We start from the raw sequence: 23516 nt of genomic DNA, 5'->3' as shown, positions 1-23516 counted from the left end.
AGGATCTTGGGGCAAGTCCAGAAAACATGCATTAAGGATCCTCCTTTCTTCCCGCACCTCCAACATCTGTCTATCATATCCGGATAGCACTTATTCAGTACCTCCGGGGTCCGATACCACTGAGACAGAATTTTATAATTCATCTCTTGTGTCTTTACACACATGGATGATTCAAAAATATTCCGGATTATTTTGTTCTTTTGCTCATCTGTAAAGGGTCTTCCTAATTCACGCTCCCACTTAGAAAAAAAGGGTAACTGAGACGTCTCTCCTGGGCTATTCAATAGTTCACTAATCCTCGATAGGGAGTGTCGTAGGGTCCCCCCCTCGATACAGAACCTCTCGAACCTAGTCAGTCTTCGACCGTATTTATCTGGTGAACTCAAAGTATCCAAAAAATGTCGCAATTGTATAGATCGCCAGATATCCAGTTGATAGGGCGACTCACCCCTTGCCATCTCTTGCCTAGTTATCCAGACTCCCTCCTTCAGGAAATGCGATGCCTGGAACCGCCCCTGTTCTACTAGTTTACTAAATGGTCCTTTCGTCCATTCTATTTTAAACTGCGGGTTTCCCAAGATTGGAAAGAGCGGTGAGTCCTCTGTTGACAGTATACCCCTAACAAATAACTTGTGTGCAACCATAAGTGTGGGGCCTATCAACGGATGTTTCTTAACATTTGTTGGGAGCCCCCGATAGCACCATGCCGCCCGCTGCAGCATACTACCGCATTGATCTTGTTCTAGTCCTATCCACAACTTTTCTTCGGAGTGTCTGCTCCAGTCAATCAGTCGACACAATAACGCCGCTTGGTAATATCTGTAGATGTCTGGGGCTGACATTCCTCCGTCCCGCTTGGCCAGAGATATTATACTAGCCTTGATTCTTGGACGTTTGTTTGCCCAAATGAACCTATTGATAAGAGATTGTACTTGTCTAAAAAAGAATTTCGGTATTGCGATCGGTAGGGTCTGGAAGAGGTACAGAAATTTAGGTAGTATACTCATTTTGATAATGCTGGATCTCCCAAACCACGAATGGAACCCCTTCTGCCATCCGTCCAGGAGGACCCGTGTTTTAGATAATAGGGGTAAAAAATTAAGTTTAAAAACTTGTGTTAAATCCGATGGGATGGAGGTGCCCAGATACGTAAGAGAGGTATCTGACCATCTAAATCCAAACCTGGATTTCAGTATCCTCAGTTCTCTTCCCGGTATCGCCACTCCCATCGCCTCCGATTTGTCATAGTTAATCTTAAAATTTGACAGTTCTCCATACGCCATTAATTCTTGTATCAAATTAGGAAGGGATTCCATCGGGCTGGTCAAACTAAACATCATGTCATCTGCATAAGCCGATATTTTATATTCTGCCCCTCCCAGAAACACCCCCTTAACACCGGGATTCAGCCGTATCCTACTCAGCAGGGGTTCCACAGTTAGAGCAAACAAAAGCGGTGACAGCGGGCATCCCTGCCTTGTCCCATTAGAAAGTTTAAAAGGGGGTGAGAGTATTCTATTTACTCTAACCTGGGCTGCTGGGTGTGTGTAGTTACTTGCAGTCCATTGCAACATCCTCCTACCGAACCCCATGTGTCTCAAAACCGCAAACATAAATTGCCAGTTTATCCGGTCAAATGCTTTCTCTGCATCCGTCCCTAAGAAGACACATGGGGTTCGGGAGGTACGCACCAGGTGGATCAAGTTCATAGTCTTAACCGTGTTGTCTCGAGCCTCCCGCATCTGAACAAATCCCACCTGGTCTTTATGAACAAGCCCTGGTATGTGCTGTTGTATCCGTCCTGACACAATCTTAGCAAAGAGCTTCAGATCTTCGTTCAGCAACGAGATTGGTCTGTAGCTCCCACATTGGGAGGTGTCCTTTCCTTCTTTGGGGATAACTGCTATCACCGCCTTTAATGAATCCCTATGAAATGTGCCTAAATCCCCTAGTCTGTTAAACATTTTTACCATAAATACGCCAAGCTCTGGCAAGAAAGTTTTGTAGTATTGGGTAGTATATCCATCCGGCCCAGGAGCTTTCCCCGCTTTCCCCTTCTTCACTGCATCCTGTAGTTCTTTTATTGTAATAGGTTTTTCCATCTCCTGACTTATTTCTGATGTAAGACTCGGGATGCCCGAAGCTATTATATAATTATCCATTTTCATCTGGTCCTGCGAACTTGTTTGCAGATTATATAAAGAGCCATAAAAGTCTCCAAATCTCCCTGCTATCTCTCTGGGTAGCACAATTTTCTCACCGTCCTTACCCTGAATCATTGGGATATACGTCTTAGTCTGCTGTTCCTTTAACAAGCCAGCTAGTTGTTTCCCGCTTTTATTCCCAAATTCATAGTTCTGCCTTCTACCATTCTGGATTGCCCTTTTTGCTTTATATAATAGAATTTCTGTAATCTGTCTACGAGCCGCCCGTAGGTCCCCTTCTATCTCTGGTTTAGGGTTCTGTTTATGTCTTGCTTCCAGACTTGCGATCTCGGTCGTTAAGTTTGTTACCTTTAACTCCCTTTCCCTCTTTATCCTTGCCCCGTGCTTCATCAGAACCCCCCTTATTACCGCCTTGTGGGCCTCCCAAACCACTCCTACGTCGCAATCTGGGGTCTCGTTTGTCTCAAAGTACCACTTTAATTCCTTCCGCACCTCCTCCACTACTCTCTCCTCCTGTAATAAGCTTTCATTCAGTCTCCATAGCCCGGACCCCGGGGGCCGGGAGTCTCCCAATGCATATCTCAAAAAAATTGGAGCGTGATCTGTCCATGTAATCTCTCCTATTCCGACCTCTTTTACAGAATGTAGCTGATTATGTGGGATAAAGTAATAATCTATCCGGGAATAGCTCTTGTGCGGGATGGAATAGAAAGAGTAATCTCGTTCCCCAGGATGCATCAGCCTCCATACATCTATTAGCCTCGCTTGTTGTAACATATGCTGAGTTCTCCTCCGGGTACCCCCCAAAACTGAGGATCCCCCAGACGATGTATCTACTTTTGGATCCAGTGGCATGTTCAGGTCCCCTCCCATTATTAGCTGGCCCTCCTGGAAACCTGCAAGTTTATCCAGAAACTTCCTTAGAAAATGATCTTGTTGTGTATTGGGGGAGTAAAAGGTGGCCACTGTTATTGTCGTGCCAGCTATAGTCCCTTTCAACGCTAAGAACTGCCCCCCTGGGTCCACTAGTGATTCTGAAAATAACCATGGGGTATTATTTGAAATTAAAATTGAAACTCCTCCCTTTTTGGCCTCTGGGTTCGTCGCGTGGTACACCCACGGGAACAGTCTACTTGTGAGAAAGGGCGGGCCCCCATCCTAAAGTGGGTCTCTTGTATCAGGGCAATATTACTCCCCCTCTTCTTCAGGTCCTGTGATAAAATCCTCCTTTTTTCTGGTATATTTAGACCCTTAGCATTAATTGATATCACCAGTAAAGGGTCCATCACCAAGCCGCAGTAAAGCCCTGAATAGTGTATCTCGTAATCCTTAACCAACGGGTCGGGTGGGTCCGCGAGGGGGAGAGAGAAAAAAAAAAAAAAAGGAAAAAACCACTACAGCCCTCCCCCCTCCCTAAAAAAAAAAAAAAAAAAGGAAAAATATATAAACCCCCCCCTAGTCTAGCCTGATATCAATGTCCGGTGGGGAGGCGAACGTAGGCCCCCTCCCCTCCCTCCGAAGATATCACTAAGCAACTGCTTTGACACTCTTAACCCCTATGAGTGTTGGCCTAACAGGGGAAATTTTACCCGCGCACCCCCTGGTGAGAGTACCTCCTCGTCCCCCTCCCCAGCTCCTTCCATCCCCCATTTATAATACTTTTGAATACTTAGGAAATCGATCCCACCCTACAAGTAGAGTCTTCCCGTAGAACCCAAAGACCAAAAAAAAAAAACCCATAGACCCAAAAAAAAAAAAGAAGAAAAAATGTTTTTCCTCTTCTCTTTCTTCCTTCCCTTCTCCCCTTCTTTCCTGCCTTCTCCACTGGCTCTCCACCGACTCTATAATACTCTCTAATACTCTATACTCATAGCTTTTGCCCCTTTCCCTCCTTTATTTCCCTTTAAAAAAAAAAAAAAAAAAAAAGGAAACGAGCCCCATCCTAAAAACCCACACCCCTTTCGTGTCAAATCACCTTCCAGTATTTGAGGTGATAATAGTTGAAAGCATCTAGAATCTCCCCCTTCAAAAAAAAAAAATTATTTTTTAACCAAGACATTAGCATACTCTCTAACAACAGTAGAATTGACATATTGACATATTACATATCATAGCATAACATTGTTAACATTATTAACTTATCAAGCAATATTAGGAGGGGGAGTTAAAGCAAAGTACCATCTAACAGTCTAATATGTCTCTCCCCCTTCCCTCCTTCCCTCTACCTTAACTACTCGTCCTCAACCCCCCCGGTCATTCTCGTTCTCCTGGAACCCACCCATCTCCCTCCCCTCCCTCCCCATTATCTACCCCCCCATGTATACCTGTGCCCTTCTTGTGTACATCCTGGTGACCAGTTTAATCACTTGAACTGGAAAATCAATATCTGAGAAAAAGAAACAAAAAACCACAACCAAACACCGAAAAAAGAAAAAAAAAAAAAACCCCACCCCCCCAAAAAAAAAAAGGGAGGGGGGAAGGAGAGAGCCATAGAGGCTCCCTCTCTTCCCCCTATTTACACTTATACTAAGTCTAACCCCTCAAGTGCCCTCCTCCTCCCTGTTGGGTGGGTGGGTAACTTCACTATAATACCCCCCATCCCCCCCCCTTCCCTTTCCCTGTCTGTGCCCATCGTGATGCCTCTAAAAAAAAAGGACAACCCTCCCTCCCCCCTCCCCCTCCCCCTTCCTGGGTCCAGGACCTGAGTACAAAATAAAAAAAAAAAAAACCATGGGGCGCATGAGAAAACCAATATCATACGTCATACTTCGTACAGTATCAGACTAAAAAAAAAAAAAAAAAGGGGGATATAGCATTCTTCAAAAAAATTTTTTTGCATTTGTTAACATGTGCTATATATTACATCTAAAGCCATTTCATATTACATTATCAGTGCTTTCTTAATTGATTCTTGATGCAAACAACTTTCCCTCTCCTGAACAGGTCTTCTCTCCCCCTCTCCACTCATCTCAATCACTCTTGCTTTCACTTTCACAATGTCCCGATGTTAGAGGGACATCACCAGCTCTGCCCCCTAACCTCCTGATTTTATCTTTCTCTTAAGCCTATTCCTCCTCTGTGTAGTGCCCCTCCTCCTGTGTCCTTTTCCTTGGACCCCCTCCTCTTTAGCTGATCGGCCAAGCTGAGTGATGTTCTCTCCTCTGTCTGTGCAGCTGGGCTACCACCATTCAGCTAACAGGTAAAAAACATACTTTCATGCTTCATATCGCTGTTAATGGGGTTTTTAAACATTCATGTTTTTTCACCTTAATGCATCCTATGCATTAAGGTGAAAAACTTCTGTCACTGACCAGCCCCGCATTTTCTGACCTGAGCCCGTTTGTTCCCACGCTGGAAACACGCAAACCCTCTCTGGCCGGGGTCTCGGCTCTTTTGGATAGATTGATAGCAGCACAGCCATTGGCTCCTGCTGCTGTCAATCAAATCCAATGACACAGGAGCCAGGGGTGGGGCTGAGTCTGGCTGAGTCTGGCACTCTGTGTTTATGCAGGCAAATGCTGGACTCAGGAGCATGCACGCATGGTAACCCCCAGGGCTTCTCCTAGAGGGTTTTCCGATGCGGGAAGGAGCCGTGAGCGCCTTTGGGGGACCCCTGAAGACGGCGATCAGGGTTACTTTGTGCAAAACTAACTGCATAGGTTTTGTGTGTATCCCCATGCCAGCACCCCATTCTTATCTACTGGGACATGAGGCTGTATGGACACAGCCTCTGTATCCTAACATGACATACAGGTGCGGGTCCCAATAGAAGTGAATAGGATGCTGGCACAGGGATGCACACAATGCCTGTACATCCCTGATAAAGGAGAGCTCTGCACAGGACACACGTCTGCACCACATGTGAATGAACCATAAAGAACTTATATACATGGAGGCTTAGTGAGCTCCCCGGCTTTCCAGCCATAAAAAACAGGGATTTTATGCAGGAACTAATAAAGCTGGCCATAGGTGGATGGAAATTTGACTGATCCAGCATGAACAGGATAAGTTTCAATCCATCTATGGCCATCCCTGCTAAAGTGAAATCAATTTTAATGATCAGCTTCTCTCAAACCAGAAAAAATGTTTCCTTTGATCTGCAGCGCTGACATAGATGTCTCAGCAGAAAGGATTCCCTCATCCACCTTAGTTGTGTGGATGGGGGGATCTGCGCAGTTTTCTGTGATCGGACATGGACTGAAAAAAACAAAACTGATTCATTTATGGGCAGCCTCCAGCTTACAATACACTATACAATCTAATTGTACAATATCTTTTGGATATACCACCAGCTATGTAGTACAAAAGTCTGCCTGATTGGATACTAGTTAAATTAATTGTTTAGGTTTGTCGATATATTACAATGTTTTGGTAAATCTAACAAAGATTGTGTAGTAATTGTACAATCAGATTGTATAGTGTTTGCTCACCTACAGAATAGTGGGCCAGATCCTCAGCCAGCGGTGCAAATTTAGCTTGTCCTAACTTATGTCATTTAAGTTACGTTGCCCTAAGTTGGTGTCGTAAGTGCCGTATCCACAGCGCATTTGCGTCTAAATTTGCACCAGCGTAACTTAAATTCAGAGGCGTAAGGCGGGGTTTTTGCAAGTGGGAAGGAAGTGGGCGTGCTTCATTGTAATGAGCCGTGACCCCATGCAAATGAGGCGCCGGCCGTACTGCGCATGCGCGCACGAATCGGGACCTCACTGGGCATGTGCAGAACTGGTCTCGGCGCAATCAGTGAGATAGGTAAAAGGCCAAGTGTACTTAGTTTGAGGATCGCCCTGTGTCTAAAAAGCACCACACACACACACTTCCCTTGCAAAAGTATATCCCATTGTTTCCCTTCCATGAGCAATTTGCTTCTGCTCTGTTTGTTTGTGTGTTGGTAAGTTGTGTTTGTGAGAAAAGTGTTTGAGGAGTTGGAGAGTCTAGTTGTTGTTTGTTTTTGTGAAGTGTCTTTATTTAATTTGTTTGTTAGTGTTTTTGCTGATTGTTTTTTGGTGTTTGTTTTTTGTTTTTTTGTTGGTGCGTGTTTGTTTTTGAATTACTATTAGCTGTGTCCTTGTGTGTTTAGATTTTTGTTAGTTTTTTGTGGTGTATATTTTTGTCTGGTTTTTGGGTGTGTATTGTAGATTGATTGTCGGGTGTGTTTGTTGTTGCTGGGTGGTGTATGTGATGCCCCCCAAACGCAGGAAGCTTAATTTCACCCTGGGAGAGAAGCAAATTCTTGCTCGGGGCATTGTGACATATGGGCGATTTCTGCATGGCCCTGAGAGCCAGAACACCACCCCGGCCAGGAGGAGGCAGCTTATTAAAAAAATCACGGACCAGATCAATGCGGCGGGGGGGGGGAGACCAGGACCCCCGCTGGCATACAGAAAAAAATAAATGATCTGAGGAGCGTCGTCCGGAATAAGATGGCAAGGATCGACGCCCATACCAGGGGCACTGGAGGAGGGGGACCCTGCCCAGTCAGACTGACGGAGGAGGAATGGGCAGTGGCCCAGTGTTTCCACCCACAGCAGGTGGTGGGCCTGCCTGGCTATACGTCAGATGTTCCTAGGAGGACAGGTACGTTTTTTTGTTTATTCTCTGTTGATTAACATGTGTGGGTGGGGGAAGGGAAGATGTGCCAAGTGTGTGGTTCCTCAAACATGTGATTGTTTTGTGTCCTCCACAGATGGCCAGGAGGTTGCAGGCCAGGAGGTTGCAGGCCCATCGGGCCAGGCTGCTGCACCACCCCCAAGACAGGCTGATGATGAGTCCCAAGCAGGGCAGGATTCCCCAGGGGAGGGGATTGGCCAAACCTCCACTCATGAGGAGGTTGAGGGGGAGGAGGTTGAGGGGGAGGAGGATGAGTGGGAAGAGGATGATGAGGGGGAGGAGGACAAAAATATGCAGATTGGCCGGGAAGTTCTCCTGGCCACTGATATGATGACCTTTGAGTCTTCCCCTGAGGCTACCCCTGAGGCTGGCAGCAGTCAGGCCACCATCAGGGGTAGCCCCTCCCACTTCTCCCCCAACAGGCCTCCAGTCACAAGGGTCACTCTCTCCCCTCCTCCAGGCCCGCAAGACTCAGCGGCAGCCAGGGGGCCAACCCAGGAGACCGTGGCTGTGGGCGAGCGTCTGTCGGCCAGTGTGGTGAAGGACAATGCCCGGCAGACCCGCACTCTTGGGAAAATACTTGAAAAAATTACGCAGATGGAGCACAGCCAGGGTGAAATGATGGAGGCACTCGGTGATGTGGCCACCAACTCAACGGCGGTCATTACATGTTTGAACGACATACAGACCGCCACAACACGCGTGGCCCATGAGCTGAGTGCCCTGACCCAGGCTGTGCAGGACAATACTAGGTCTGGCCAGGCCAATGCGGCTGCCCTCACTGCCTGTCTCACTCGAATTGCAGGGGCCATGGAGGGCAGGCCAGCAGGGGCGGCTCCTCCTTCCCCAGCTCACCCCCCCCAGGAGGCTCCTCCTTCCCCAGCTCACCCCCCCAGGAGGCTCCTCCTTCCCCAGCTCACCCCCCCCCAGGAGGCTCCTCCTTCCCCAGCTCACCCCCCCCAATGGACATCCTCCGCGACGGCGTGGCCGTGGCCGTGCCCCTGCCCGTGCCCCTGCCCGTGCCCCTGCCCGTGCCCCTGCCCAGCCAAGGCGTAGCAATCGCCGCCGCTAATTAATTAGCAGGGATACTTTTTTTTTTTTGTTTATGCATTTTTTTTTTTTTATTATTTAATTTGGTCTTCTGTACTTATGATTTGATTTATGTGTGTGAATGATGTGTGAATGTGGGGGGGTGGCATTCCTGATAAATTAAGGGTGTCACCCTCAGTTTTGGTGGAGTAGGGATCCCCAGGACCAGGGAGAAGTGCAATCCCAGGTTCCTGAATGGTGTATGAATGCACAGTGACATAATTGGAGCCGTGGCGTGGCGTTACTGCTCCCAAGTCCCAAAGGGGGGGGGGGACTTGGATCTAATCCAATTCGATGTGCATGTGATGTGTCTGTGCTAGGAACCACAGTGGTGTGCATTCATGCATTATCATTGTGACTTTATTGATGTGCATTTACAGGGAAAAGATACATTCTTATTGTGACATTAATCATGTACGTTTACTGGGAAAAAATGCCTTCTGCAAGGCGTCTCCTGGCTGCTGTGCCCTCAGCAGACCGGGTAGAGTTGGTTGGGGGGGTATTGCCTGGGTCGGGGGTCAGGTCATCACATAAGTCAATATGCAGTCCCCTTCTCAGGGCAAAGTTGTGGAGTATACAACATGCCCCAATTATTTGGCACACAAAGTCTGGGGAATACAGCAGTGTACCCCCAGACTTATCCAGGCATCTGAAGCGGGACTTCATAAGCCCAAATGTACGTTCAACCACTCCCCGGGTACGTATGTGCGCCTGGTTGTAGCGTTGCTCTCCTGGGGTTTGGGGGTTCCTGAATGGAGTCATCATGTGAGGTCCCAAGGCATATCCTGAGTCACCTGTAAGGGAAAAGACAGGAAGATATTAGTCATGCATGTGCCCCTTGTGATGTCAGCATCATGGGGGGGACATACCTGACACACATGTCACTCACCAATCAGCCAGCTGTCTCCATACATGTTCTGGTCCAAATCTCTGGAGATCTGTGTTTGCCTGAAAATATAGCTGTCATGGCAGGATCCCGGAAATTTAGCACAGACGTGCCAGATGAGGCCATGGGCATCTACGATCACCTGCACATTTATGGAATGCCAGCCTTTACGATTCCGGAACATGTGCTCAGTATCATGTGGGGGTTGTAGTGCCACATGGGTACAATCAATGGCCCCGATGGTGCGTGGGAATCTGGCAATGTGATAGAAGTCTGTCATGGTCTTCAAACGCTGGTCCTCCTGGGTGGGTTTTTGAAATTGATTTCCCATGCGCCGCAGGATTGCAGGGACCACTTGGTGCACACACCTGCTGATGGAGGATTGTGCCATCCCAGCCACGCCTCCACTTGTGCTTTGGAAAGAGCCAGTGGCAAGAAAATGCAGAGTTGCCAGTACTTTGGTGAGTGGCTGCAGTGCATGGGAGCGTTGTGTTGGGCTGGTAAGATCATCCTGAAGTATTGTTGTTAATTCCAGGATGGCCTCACGGTTAAATCTGTAGTTGCGGAATACTTCAGAAGCAGGCATGCCAAACAAATCTTGGCGTGGGCGGTATACCCTCTCCTGTGCCCTCCTCCTCCTCCTCTGTGCCCTCCTCCTTCTTTGTGCCTCTATAGACACTAATGCAGCTAGGATCATTGATGGTCCTGGCATTTTGGCAGACAGATTGTAGTCCTGAAAGTGTGTGTGTGCTGAGCTCTTCCTCAATGGTGTTGCTTCAGCAGACATTCAGACGGCATGTGTAAAATTAGGGCTGCTTTTATAAAGTGTAAATTCCCACCGGGAAACTAACAGGTGCGCACAGGGCGTAATCTACGGCGCACACACTTAATTCTGTGGATCGCCCTATCTCCCTCATTTGCATCTTTGCCTATCAAATAAAGCGGCGTGCCTAGCGTAATTTGCGCCCGAGAATGCGCCGGTGTAATTATTTTAGGTAGGACGGAAAAGCCGGAATTTCAGGCGCTTCTCGTTTTGAGGATCGGGCGCAAAGATACACGCCGTGTAAATTTAGAAAAATCGAGTTAAGTCGGCGTATCTCTTTTGTGGATCTGGCCCAGTGTTCTTGTGCATGAGTACTAACAATGACAAATGTTTTCCCTGTTATCTTTATTCTCATCTTTGCAGATTTATTCTCCTAGTAGCTTTGTCTTTGAGTCCATTAAACACCCGGACACATTGTCTAAAGATGGGTACACCATGGGGTTGCGCCAATACCTGTTTTGAACTGGCAATTACGAGTACCAAGACTTGTGCTCAAGTATTCACTGATACCAGTAACTGACACCTTTGTGGTGAGATATATAGCAAGTATGCACATGTGGAGGAACAACAAGGGGACATATAGCGTGACTCTGTAAAACTACTGATGGCTATAACAGGATAAGGCACCAGATGCACTCATTCAAAGTGGAAGAATGACGAACCTATCTCCACGAGCGCCGAGCTTGCAAAAGTCCTGCTTGTCTTCTCTCCTAGTCTGGAAATGAAGAAGAGAAGGGAGACACATCTCATAATCCAGTAGGAACATGTTTATTGTAAAAATAGTATAAAAACAAACTCACATTTGGCAGCTAAAAACGGTGACATATATCCACGAGCTGCAGGCTCGTCTGCCGACCGTCGGAAAGTGCAATGTCCAGTGCTCCAATACCGACGCATATCGTCACATCACGTGACTTCATCAGGGGATACCTATCATGGGTTTAAATAGTCTGCACAATTGGATGCCCGGCGGCCATTTTCCCGGAGCCCACAAAGGCATAAACAGTACTTATATTGCGATGCAATGCGTGATTGACCCTCCAAAAAAAGAGTTCACTTTCTTTACGGGTAAAGGATTTTTTCCATGCAAGATATGTTATTCCTGCACCCATACCAAACTACCGAATGAGAAAATTACTACCTTTTAGTCCAACAGTAATGGCACGAAATATGAGATAAAAGACTTCATTGGCTGCAATACTGAGGGCGCTGTTTATGCCCTCGAGTGTAGCTGCAGCCTTCAATATATCGGTCGCACTAAGAGGCTTCTGAGAATCCGCATTAAAGAGCATGTCAAAACTATTGAACGCGGATTCCCTAAACATAGTGTCTCTAGACATTTCCTGGAAGCTCACCAGAAGGACCCTTCACAACTCAAATTCTGGGCTAAGGTGCCATACACCAGACCCTGGCGAGGGGGTCATAAGGTTAGGTCTTTGAGCCAACTTGAATCTAAATATATTTTCTCTATGGATACGTTTACACCCAAAGGACTCAATATTGAGTTCGATCTGAACTGTTTTTTGAGTGACTATTAAGGGTCCACTAGCTACCAGCTTTCTGGTATTTTTCTCTTACTTTCACTTCCATCTCTCCCTTCACCTTACCACATACAGTAGGTCGTTTTATGGTTCATTCCAGTAGTCCATGTTTATGTTACCTATGCTGTTTTTGATATGTGCTATGTGTTAGGAAGTGCCGTGTACAGAGCTCCTTTTGCATTTTTTCATGCATATGTCCCCTTTGCCCTATGACCCAGGTTATCAGGGAGACTCACTTGCATGTTTTTTTCTGCATGTCATTAATATACTTATTTCACCCCCTCTTTATATTATCCACCCCCTTGTTTACTGTTACCATTGTCTAGCCACCTCTATAGTTATGTGCACAATATGCGTGCCTTAATACTATCTGCCGGTAGTTGTTTGCGCTTTTGTTCCACCAGGGGGCACTATGATTATATTACCTGCCCTGGAGCTACATATAGCTGTCACTCCTGTGTACTTAGGATTTTATGGAGTTCGACTAGCTGCGAGGTAATTTAAATATTAGAGCTCACTCTGCATTTCCCTGCATTATGTGCACTAGATATGTGCATGATACACCCCCCCTTTTTTTCCCACCACCTCCTTTTATTTCATTGCCGACATTAGTCTTTAATATACACGCGTAGACATTGGCAGCACCTAGTGTTGTATGCCACCTTTCCTTACATCTTAGGATTATGAGGAATATCATCGGTCCGTGCAGTTAGGACCATTTACAGTTGAAGCAGGTGGGAGCCATTGACATTAGTAGCTCAATCCACCTCCCCTGTAATAAGCTTGACTGCCCTGTGTTATCCCCTATACCATGTATGTGCTCCCATACACATCATTTTATTGCTTTTAGTTAGTTTTATCCTATTTTATGTATTAATGCCCTGCCAGCTTGTATAGGTGTTTGCCCGTGGTCTTTATATATTTATTTTTACTTATTTTTTCTTCCCCGGCTTGCAGTCCCACATATCCCACAGCCTATGAGCAATGCCTTGTTTTTTATACCAGTGTAGGAGGCTCAGGCAAAATGGCGCATTGCATCGCGATATAAGTACTGTTTATGCCATTGCGGGCTCCGGGAAAATGGCCGTCGGGCATCCAATTGTGCAGACTATTTAAACCCATGATAGGTACCCAGTGTTATCCCCTGATGAAGTCACGTGATGTGACGATACGCGTCGGTATTGGAGCACTGGACATTGCACTTTCTGACCGTCGGCAGACGAGCCCGCAGCTCGTGGATGTATGTCACCGTTTTTAGCTGCCAAATGTGAGTTTGTTTTTATACTATTTTTACAATAAACGTGTTCCTACAGGATTATGCGATGTGTCTCCCTTCTCTTCTCCATTTCCATTGCCACTCTCTGAGCCATTCGTTGCTGCAAGTGTGAATACAGGAGACTAGGAGAGAAGACAAGCAGGACTTTTGCGAGCTTGGCACTCATGGAGATAGGTTCATCATTCTTCCACTTTGAGTGAGTGCATCTGGTGACTTATCCTGTTATAGCCATCAGTAGTTTTACAGAGTCACGCTATATGTCCCCTTGTTGTTCCTCCACATGTGCATACCTGCTATTGGGTCCTTCAAGTGAACTCCTAGATAGATCGTGTCATCTGACGCAAGTGTGGATTACCACAAGAGGTGTGTGTTGCACTCTGAAGTTTTTTTGCATCTTTCAACACTTGGCTTTGGGATCACTATTCAAAGACTTGGACCTATTCATCTGTGTATTCACTTTCATCAGCATTTAGATTCACCATATATGTGCATGTGCTGTTCATTTATTTTGTTGTGTATACTATTTTTATATTTTGTATATATAGATATTTATGTACTCACACTATACCCACAGTTGATCCAAAGGAAGGTGAAAAACCCCAGCGGAGCATGATCCAAGTTGCTACAGCAGGGGAAAAAATTCCTTCCTGATCCCCCGAGAGGTAATCAGATATTCCCTGGATCAACTTTACCTATAAATGTTAGTACCCAGTTATATTATGTACATTTAGGAAAGTATTCGGCCTTTCTTAAAGCAATCTACTGAGCTTGCCAAAACCACCTCTGCAGGGAGTCTATTTCACATTTTCACAGCTTTTGCTATGAAAAAACCTTTCCGTATTTGGAGATGAAATCTCTTTTCCTCTAGACCAGGGGTCCCCAAACTGCGGCCCGAGGGCCAGATGTGGCCCTTTGCTAGCCTTTATCCGGCCCTTGGGGCACAAATTCTCCCACTGACATGAGGCACAATTCCTCTCATTGACACCAACAATGGGGCACTACCACTCATACCAATGATGGGATACTCTTCCTCCTACTAATAGGGGGAATACTCCTCTTTCTATTGACCACCAACCCTGAGGCCATATATGTTCTCACTGATGCCGGGCCTGTGACATTTTCTTCCCTTGCTGGCCACAATCCGGCCCTCCTAAAGTCTGAAGGGCAATAAAGTGGTCCTTTGTTTGAAAAGTTTGGAGACCCCTGCTCTAGACGAAAAGAGTGCTTCTTTGTCCTTTGTGTCGACCCTAAAGTGAATAACTCAACACCACGTTCCCTATATGGACCCCTTATATATTTGTACATATTGATCATATCCCTCCTTAATCTCCTCTTTTCAAGAGTGAATAAATTCAGTCCCTCTAATCTTTCCTCATAGCTGAGCTCCTCCATGCCCAAAATTGAACTGCATATTCCAGATGAGGTCTTACTAATGATTTTAAATCTATTGCTGTGCACCTACATCATGTGTTCAAATGAGCTATACATTCAAGTGAAACAGGCCATTGTAAGGCTTCAAAAACAAAACAAATCCATCAGAGAGATGGCAGCAACATTATGAGTGGCCATATCAACAGTACAATTTGAGGAAAGAACAACACACTGGTGAGCTCAGCAGCATAAAAAGTCCTGGACATCCACGGAAGACAACAGTGGTGGATAATCACAGGATCCTCTATATGGTAAAGAAAAAACAATTCACATCCAGACAAGTGAAAGACACTCTCCAGGAGGTGGGCATTAGGAGGTATCATTGTCAAAGTCTAAATTTAAGAAAAGACTTTACAGAGGGTTCACCACAAGGTGCAAACCATTCATAAGCCTGAAGAATAGTGTAGCACCCTCTACCTTTAGGTAGGTGCTAAGTGTAGGGTTTTTGTGTTATCTGCCAGTGCAGGTACATTTAAGCAGGCCTATGCTGCGATCTAGGCCTGTTTGTTTTTGATCTGGGGGCAGGGGAGTGGTTTAGTGTAGCAGTAGGTGACTGACATGTACTTCAGCTCTTGGGCACCTCCCCTGTTTCCAGTGGAGGACTGAACCTCTTCACTGCATAAGGCCATCTGACCTGTACAAAAATGCAGTAAACATGTTGTGTGTTTTGTGCTCTTTTTCTTTCTTTTTAATTTTGATTAAATCACACATTGATTGGATGAAAAAAAACAGGACGTATATATGGCCATTCGAGGCAGATTTGCCATCGCAACCTATCCAAGTGACAGATGTAAACTACCACTTTACAGATAACTGAGCCAGGAATTCAGAGCTGTAAATTATGATGAGCGGCAGTTTGAAATTTGACTTTATAATTTCAGTAGCAATGAGTACAGAGGTGGGAAACAAACTTGGAAAATGTTACATTTGAGCGCAGTAATTTACACATCAATGCGTGTTTATGCGTCCATACTCATGTTTATGTGCGTATATGTGTGTATATTTCAATATTGGCAATGAAGAAGAATTTACTCTTGTATATGATTAACCACTTCAGCCCCGCAGGATTTGGCTGCCAAATGACCGGGCCACGATTTTTTAGTGGACCCACTGTGTCAGTGGCGCAACAGCCAACGAATGCTAAAGTTACAGTATGTGGGTTATTTATAGCGGACTGTCTTTATATATCCCATCTCTCACTCAATTTGGCATTTGTATGAAACTATATAGCACTATGTTGGATGTATTTTTAAAATGTTCAAATAAAATTGGTATTTTAGACCAGTGGTTATTGGTGTGTGGGCAGGTGCACCCCGTTCTTAGTGATGAAAAGTTATGCAAGTCTTCAAACAGATGGTCAGAGCAAACAGAATACAGTAGCAGTCAGTAGGCTAAAGGGTAGATCAAACACAGTCAAACAGATCCTAAACATCCTGGTTTCAGACAGACAGAGCAATGACTGCCATTTGCAGAGACATCAGACTGATGAGAAAGATAAGTATAGACAAGCTTAGTACAAATGCAGTCCAAACTATTTGCAGGAAAAAGTGAGGGAATGAAAAGACAGAAGTCAGACAGACCTGTATCCAGGGAATGAGCACTAAGAAACTAACCTGCTGATCATGTATGGGAAATATGTCTCAGTCTCCTAAACCTGCCTTATTACAACAGGTGTGCACTGAGTAGACCTGAATTAAGTACTAATAGGTAGATTCACAAAGAGTTAGGCCGGCTTATAAGTAGATAAGTCGACCTAACTCAGAATCTACGCCGACCTAAGTTTAAGCGTATGCTCAAACAGAGATACGCTTAAACATATCTAAGATACGACGGCTTGCGCCGTCCTATCTTAGATTGCAATATTTTGGATGGCCACTAGGTGGCGCTTCCATTGCGGTCAGCGTAGAATATGTAAATGAGGGGATACGCCGATTCACGAACGTACGTACGCCAGGCCGACGCAGTACTTTTACGCAGTTTACGTAAGAGATAGGCCGCGTAAAGTTAGAGCTAGGCTCTAGTGGAATAGTAATGTCAAGTATGGCCGCCGTTCCCGCCGCGAAATTAGAAATTTTTACGTCGTTTGCGTAAGTCGTCCGCGAATCAGGATTTACCTTGTTTACGTCCACGTCGAAATCAATAGGCCCGTACGGCGTACTTAGCCGCAATGCGCACTGGGAAATGTAGGCGCCCGGCGCATGCGCAGTATTCGAAAAAACGTCAAAAATGTGAGGTCAAGCCTCATTACCATTAAACACGCCCCCCTCCAACCCATTTGAATTAGGCGCCCTTACGCCCGCCGCGTTTACACTACGCCGCCCTAAGTAAGGAGGTAAGTGCCTTCAGAATCATGTACTTGCCTCTCTTACTTAAGGCGGCGTAGTGTAAACACGCTAGGCTACGCCACCGCAAATTAGCGCGCCCCTACCTGAATCTACCCATAAGTGCTAAGTAGTGACCAACAGATAGCGATGGCTCAAGGTTGCCTGTTATTGAAGTGCTTCTGTTATTGGCATGTTACTCCAGTTTTTGGAATGTAGCATCTATCAAGTCATATTATGGTTTTGCTTTGTTTGAACTTACTAGATTGAGTGAAACATTTCATAATCATGCTGGTAAATTGTATGTTCTTCCATGGCTTTAACTTTTTTTTTTACACTTGAAACTCAAGACTCTTTTTCAGTATAAGGCAGTATAAGGCAATAAGTCTTTCACGTGTGAGTAATTAATAAAAAAATGTATATACCGTATTTATCGGGGTAAAGCGCGCACCACCGTATAGCGCGCACCCCCAACCTAGAAGGGAAATTTCAGGAAAAAAATAAAATACCTACAGTTTGAATGCCCCTCGTCGGTGTCTTGCCTCGGCGTCCATCGGCGGCCTTGTTGTCCGTCTTCGGCCTTGGTGGTGTCTCTCGCTTCCCACGCAGCGCGGGAAGCGGGGATCGGCGTATATCGCGCACCCACGATTTTCCCCTTATTTTAAGGGAAAAAAAGTGCACGGTATACACCGATAAATACGGTATTGGATCACACAGAATCTGCAGACTTAAGAAAATGATCAACCGGGCATTGTTTATACATTTATCCATGGTGTCTACCACTTTATTTGGTTAGACCTTAGGGCAACTCTACCATAAATGAGTAAGAAATCCTGTCTGTTGCAAATCTGTTTAGCCTTTAAGCCTGGTCTACGGGGAATATATGACAAGATCTATACTATCTACTGTAGAATTTAGACTTAAGTTCTTGTATTTTGAAGGTAAGAGAATATACATTGATTAATTTAATAATGTTGCCTTTTATTTGCACCTTATTTAGTTTTGTTTAAACTGTATAGCCATGTTTTAAGAATATTTTTAGAAAATTCACCAATGCAATTCTAAATATAATGAATAGTGCATAACATCGCTCCTTGTGTTGAAAATTGTGACGGTCCTCCCATTCCAGATATAGCTGTTTTGTACCCTCTCCAGAAAAAGCCCTGGCCCTTATACCTTTCCATTCTACTTTTTGCATGATGGGCTAAATGTCACTATATTGCTCCCCTAGTGGTTGCTCCGGACTGTCCTCTACTGGCTTCAGCTAACCTTAGTAGAACTGCTTTTAGCTGTTCAAACTCTGCATGTGTACAGTGCGTGATGTCCTTCTCTAGCTGGGCACACTGTGCACCCGTGAAGTTTAAACGACCCAAATCTGCCACTAGGGAGTGCAATACAGTGATATTCAGCCTGCCCTGCAACAGCAGGTATAGCTCCAGTGCTTTTTACAGAGAGAACTTAAAACAGCTGGATTGAAACTGGGAGGACCTTCACCATTTCCAATAGGAGGAACTATGTTGTGTACCAGTGTTTCTCAACTCCAGTCCTCAAGGCCCCCCAACAGGTCATGTTTTCAGGATTTCCCTCAGATGAGACGGCGGTGGTAAATACTAAGGCAGTGAAACCGATCAAATCACCTGTGCAAAATAATGGTGAGCCTGAAAGCCTGACCTGTTGGGGTGCCTTGAGGCCTGATGTTGAGAAACACTGGTCTGTACTATTCATTGGATATACAGTTGCATAGGGGGATTTTTCCCGAAAATTTTCCTAAAAGGTGAACAAACACTTTAAGTCCCCCCATTCCCACTGTTTAATGCAGAAGGGGAAAGCAAGGTGAAAAGGGGAAAGCAGGTTGTTGTTTTTTTTTTTCAAAAAAGATAATCTCTTACTACAGAGTCTTTCATACAAGCATGTGACTTTTTACAGTGTGAGAGTCTCTTTGGTCCTGTAACATGAAGCATGAAAACATCCCACGTTAAAATAAAAATACCCACAAATGTTAGAATACATAGTTACAGGGTTGTGATCTATGCTCATTATACACTACTGAAGTATAGTACACTACTGAAATTCCATTACCATTCAGCTCCCAAATCCCTCATCTGACTTACAGGCCACGCATTTAACCACTTCCATACCATGCACTTACGCACCTTCCTGCCCAAGCCAATTTTCAGCTTTCAGCACTGTCGCAATTTGAATGACAATTACGCAGTCATGCTACACTGTACCCAAATGAAATTTTTATCATTTTGTTCTCACAAATAGAGCTTTCTATTGGTGGTATTTGATCACCTCTGCGATTTTTATTTTTTGCGCAACAACTAAAAAAAGACTGAAATTTTTGAATACATTTTTTTTTTGTAAATAAGTAAGTTTTCTTCTTCAATTATGGGCATTGATATGGCGGCACTGATAGGCACTGATATGGCGGCACTGATGGGCACGATGAGGTGGCACTGATGGGCACCGATGAGCTGGCACTGATGGGCACCGATAGGCGGCACTGATGGGCACTCATAGGCGGCGCTGGTATGCTGCACTGATGGGCATTCATAGGCGGCACTGATGGGCACTCATAGGCGGCACTGATGGGCACTCATAGGCGGCACTGATGGGCACTCATGGGAGGCACTTATGGGTGGCACTGATGGGTACTGATAGGTACTTATGGGTGGCACTGGGCATAAATGGGCACTAAGAGGTGGCATTGATGGACAATGGGTGACACTGAGGGGTGGCACTGATGGCATTGCTGGGCATCATTCCAGCCAGTGCCCATGTTGCCAGTCAGTGCCCATTTGTGGGCACTGATTGGCATTGATTGTGTTACATTTTTTTTGGTGTTTTTTGTTGTTGTTGTTGTTTTGCTGGATTGAGCATTGGGGTACTCCCTGGTGGTCCAGTGTTGGCATCCGTGGGGGGGGGGCTGTGCTGATAAACAACCAGCGCGAACCCCCCCTGTCAGGAGAGCCGCCGATCGGCTCTCCTCTACTCGCGTCTGTCAGACGCGAGTGAGGAAGAGCCGATCAACGGCTCTTCCTGTTTACATCGTGATCAGCCATGGTTGGACACGGGTGATCACGTGGTAAAGAGCCTCCGCCGGAGGCTCCTTACTGAGCCCGGAGATGCAGGGTGTCATACTGACACCCTGCATCACCGATCGGCGCGCCGCGCGCCCCCACGGGTGCGCACGGGCATGAAATCCTGCAGGACGTCAATAGACGTCCAGTCAGGATTTCACAACCACTTTCCAGACGTCAATTGACTACTGACCGGGCGGGAAGTGGTTAAATGATGTTAGCTTTAATTCTAAAACCTTTATAGTTGGGATGCCAAAGAGCACACAGATTGTACCCAAACAAACTTCACAGTCTATGTTTGTTGTAGCTATTACAGTAAAACCTTGGTTTGAGAGTAACTTGGTTTGAGAGTGTTTTGCAAGACAAGCAAAATGTTTTAATACATTTTGTCTTGATATACAAGCGATGTCTTGACATACGAGTAGCGTCATGTCACAACTGAGTATAAAAAAAGAAGAGAGGAGTCTCTAAGTGTAGCAATATGGTTACATTTAATGAAGGTACAACATTTAGCAACTTATTGCTACACTTATGCTCGCAAACCAAGGTTTTACTGTATTTTAATTTCAGCACCTCTGTTGTTAATTAAGTTTACAGAGGTTCAAGTAAAGGATTGATCTGCAATTGCATAGGCAGTTACCAAACCGTGGATGGCAGAAGTAGAAGGTTGGTGTTTGGACCCCTTGGTAAATGTGTAGCTACAACTATTGCAAGCCCCTTTCAATGCCAGTTTGACTGCCATCTAACACAGTTACAATCGTTTCAATTCAATCCACAATATGAAAATGTCAACCGTTACGGTTACAAAATACTAATAATGGTAAAACAACACCCTCTTGTGGACAAATTCTGTAATAGCATTAGCAAGTGTTTGAAAAATAGGCCAGTAGTACACGGATGGAAGAATTTACTATCATATACTCAGAATCTTGTTGATAAAAAGATCATGTGTAAAATGTTTCATAAAGGCCTTGCATAAACACGCGTAAAGGAGTGTCAAGACATTTAACCACCAGCTGACCGCGACATTTAGATATACATCGGCAGAATGGCACGGCTGCTTTACTTTGCTTTGAATTTTGCGCCGTGCCTGCGTGACCCACGGACTCGATGTCCGCCGGTGTCCTGCGATCGTGTCACGGAGCTGCAGAGCGGGAGAGGCCAGCGTAAACAAGGCATCTCCCTGTTCTGCCTAGTGGCACAACACTGATCTTCTGCTCCCTGTAATCGGGAGAAGTGATCACTGTCATGTCACTTGTAGCCCAGCCCCACACAGTTAGAATCACTCCCTAGGACACACTTCCCCGCCCCCTACTGGTTAACTCCTTCACTGCCAGTGTCATTTACACAGTAACCAGTGCATTTTTATAGAACTGATCGCTGTATAAATGACAATGGTCCCAAAATAGCATTAAAAGTTTCCAATGTGTCCGCCATAATGTCGCAGTCACGATAAAAAATTGCTGATTGCTGCCATTACTAGTAAAAATTAAATTTTAATAAATATGCCAAAAAACTATCTCCTATTTTGTAGGCGCTGTAACTTTTGCGCAAATCAATCAATACATGCTTATTGCGTTTTATTCTTTACCAAAAATATGTAGAATAATATGTATCGGCCTAATCTGAGGAAACATTTTTTTTTTATATATTTTTGGGGAAATTTATTATAGCAAAAAGTAAAAATATTGCTGTATAGGTCAGATGGCCTAATGCCGGGAAGAGGTCCAGTCGTGTAACGGAAAGGAATTATGACAGATTTATAAATCATGCAGGGTGTCAAGGTGAGAGGGGTAAAAACTTCAATTTTAGGATGAATTAACATGGCTGTTGGGTTAGCACCAGTCACAGGGTCACTAGTCTGAAATGAAAGCAATAAAATCCAGACAGGGATTATAAACAGTCCTAACTTCCTCAAATTTGTGTCCCTATTGGGGGGATTTCCTCCTACCTCTTGTTTTGCCTGTCACACATCAAAAAGACAGGACACAGACAGCAATAACATTTGACTGATGCTATAATCTTTTCAAACTTTGTCTAAAACTAAAAAATACATGGAGTTAAATATTAGGCTTAATCAAGATGAGTTTAATTTAATGGTTTGTATGGATTACTCTTGGTAGTACAAAGTCACAGCAAGTTGCACAAATTAAATGAGTTTACAAATAAGGTATCAAACTGTCATTGTTGAACTCATTTCTGAAAGTACAAAATGTATTATTACTCCAATGGTGCCACCTTGTGGCCATAAATTATAGTGCACTATTTTGTGTCATGAGTATGACGAAATAAAACTGCAATCTGAAACATGTTTTTTTTTTAAAAATTGGTATTTATTTTTAACCTTTTTAGGTGCAGACTAGAGATGAGTCTTCAGTTCAGGTCCGGCATGAGTTTCACCCTAACTCAAGTACCGTATTTATCAGCGTATACCGCGCACTTTTTTGCCCTAAAAATCAGGGCAAAATCGTGGGTGCGCTATATACGCCGATACCCGCTTCCCGCGCCGAGTTTGAACCACTGCGCCGGCATATACTGAGCGCAGTACACACGGGTATAGTCGGGCAGGCTCGGCTCCTCTCACGGTCACGTCCTGGATGAACAGGACGCACAGGACGTGACCGCGAGAGGAGCCGAGCCTGCCCGACTATACCCGAGTGTACTGCGCTCGGTATATGCCGGTGCAGTGGTTCAAACTCAGCGCGGGAAGCGGGGATCGAGTGGGGAGGACGCCAAACCCGATGAGGAGGACACCACCGAAGCCGCAGACGGACGCCGGACCCGACGAGGCCGCCGACGGACGCCGCGCAAGACACCAAAACTGTAAGTACTAAAATGTTTTTTTTTTTACAGGAATGCGGGTCCACTTTAGGGGTGCGCGCTATACGCCGGAGCACGCAATACCCCGATAATTACGGTAATTTACAGTTCAGAAAAATGGCAAACTAGTTCAGTTGTTTGCTGCTATAGTAACCAGTAGTATGAAATTGTGGAAGTGAGGGGAGCTGTTTTAAGCTCCCCCGAACCCTTGGGAATGTTGCAGAAGGGAGTTTCTAGGCCCCCCTGTTTGCACACCTGGTAGCTAATGTTAAATCACTCTGGGGCAGAGGGAAATTCCCCTCCCGCCCCCTGGTAAATGATAGGTTAAAGGTTAACCAATGATAGGCCACAGGGAAGGTCACATGGTGCTTAGGAATGTTCCAGAAAGGGGAAAGGTTATTTAAAGGGGTCACATCAATTCCTCTGTGATCAGATTTACAGGACCCTTACCTGTGAACTCCTGTGTGCTGCTGC

Source organism: Rana temporaria, chromosome 5, assembly GCF_905171775.1.
Source record: "Rana temporaria chromosome 5, aRanTem1.1, whole genome shotgun sequence".
NCBI classification, from domain to species: domain Eukaryota; kingdom Metazoa; phylum Chordata; class Amphibia; order Anura; family Ranidae; genus Rana; species Rana temporaria.
This window is presented reverse-complemented; position numbering follows the sequence as displayed.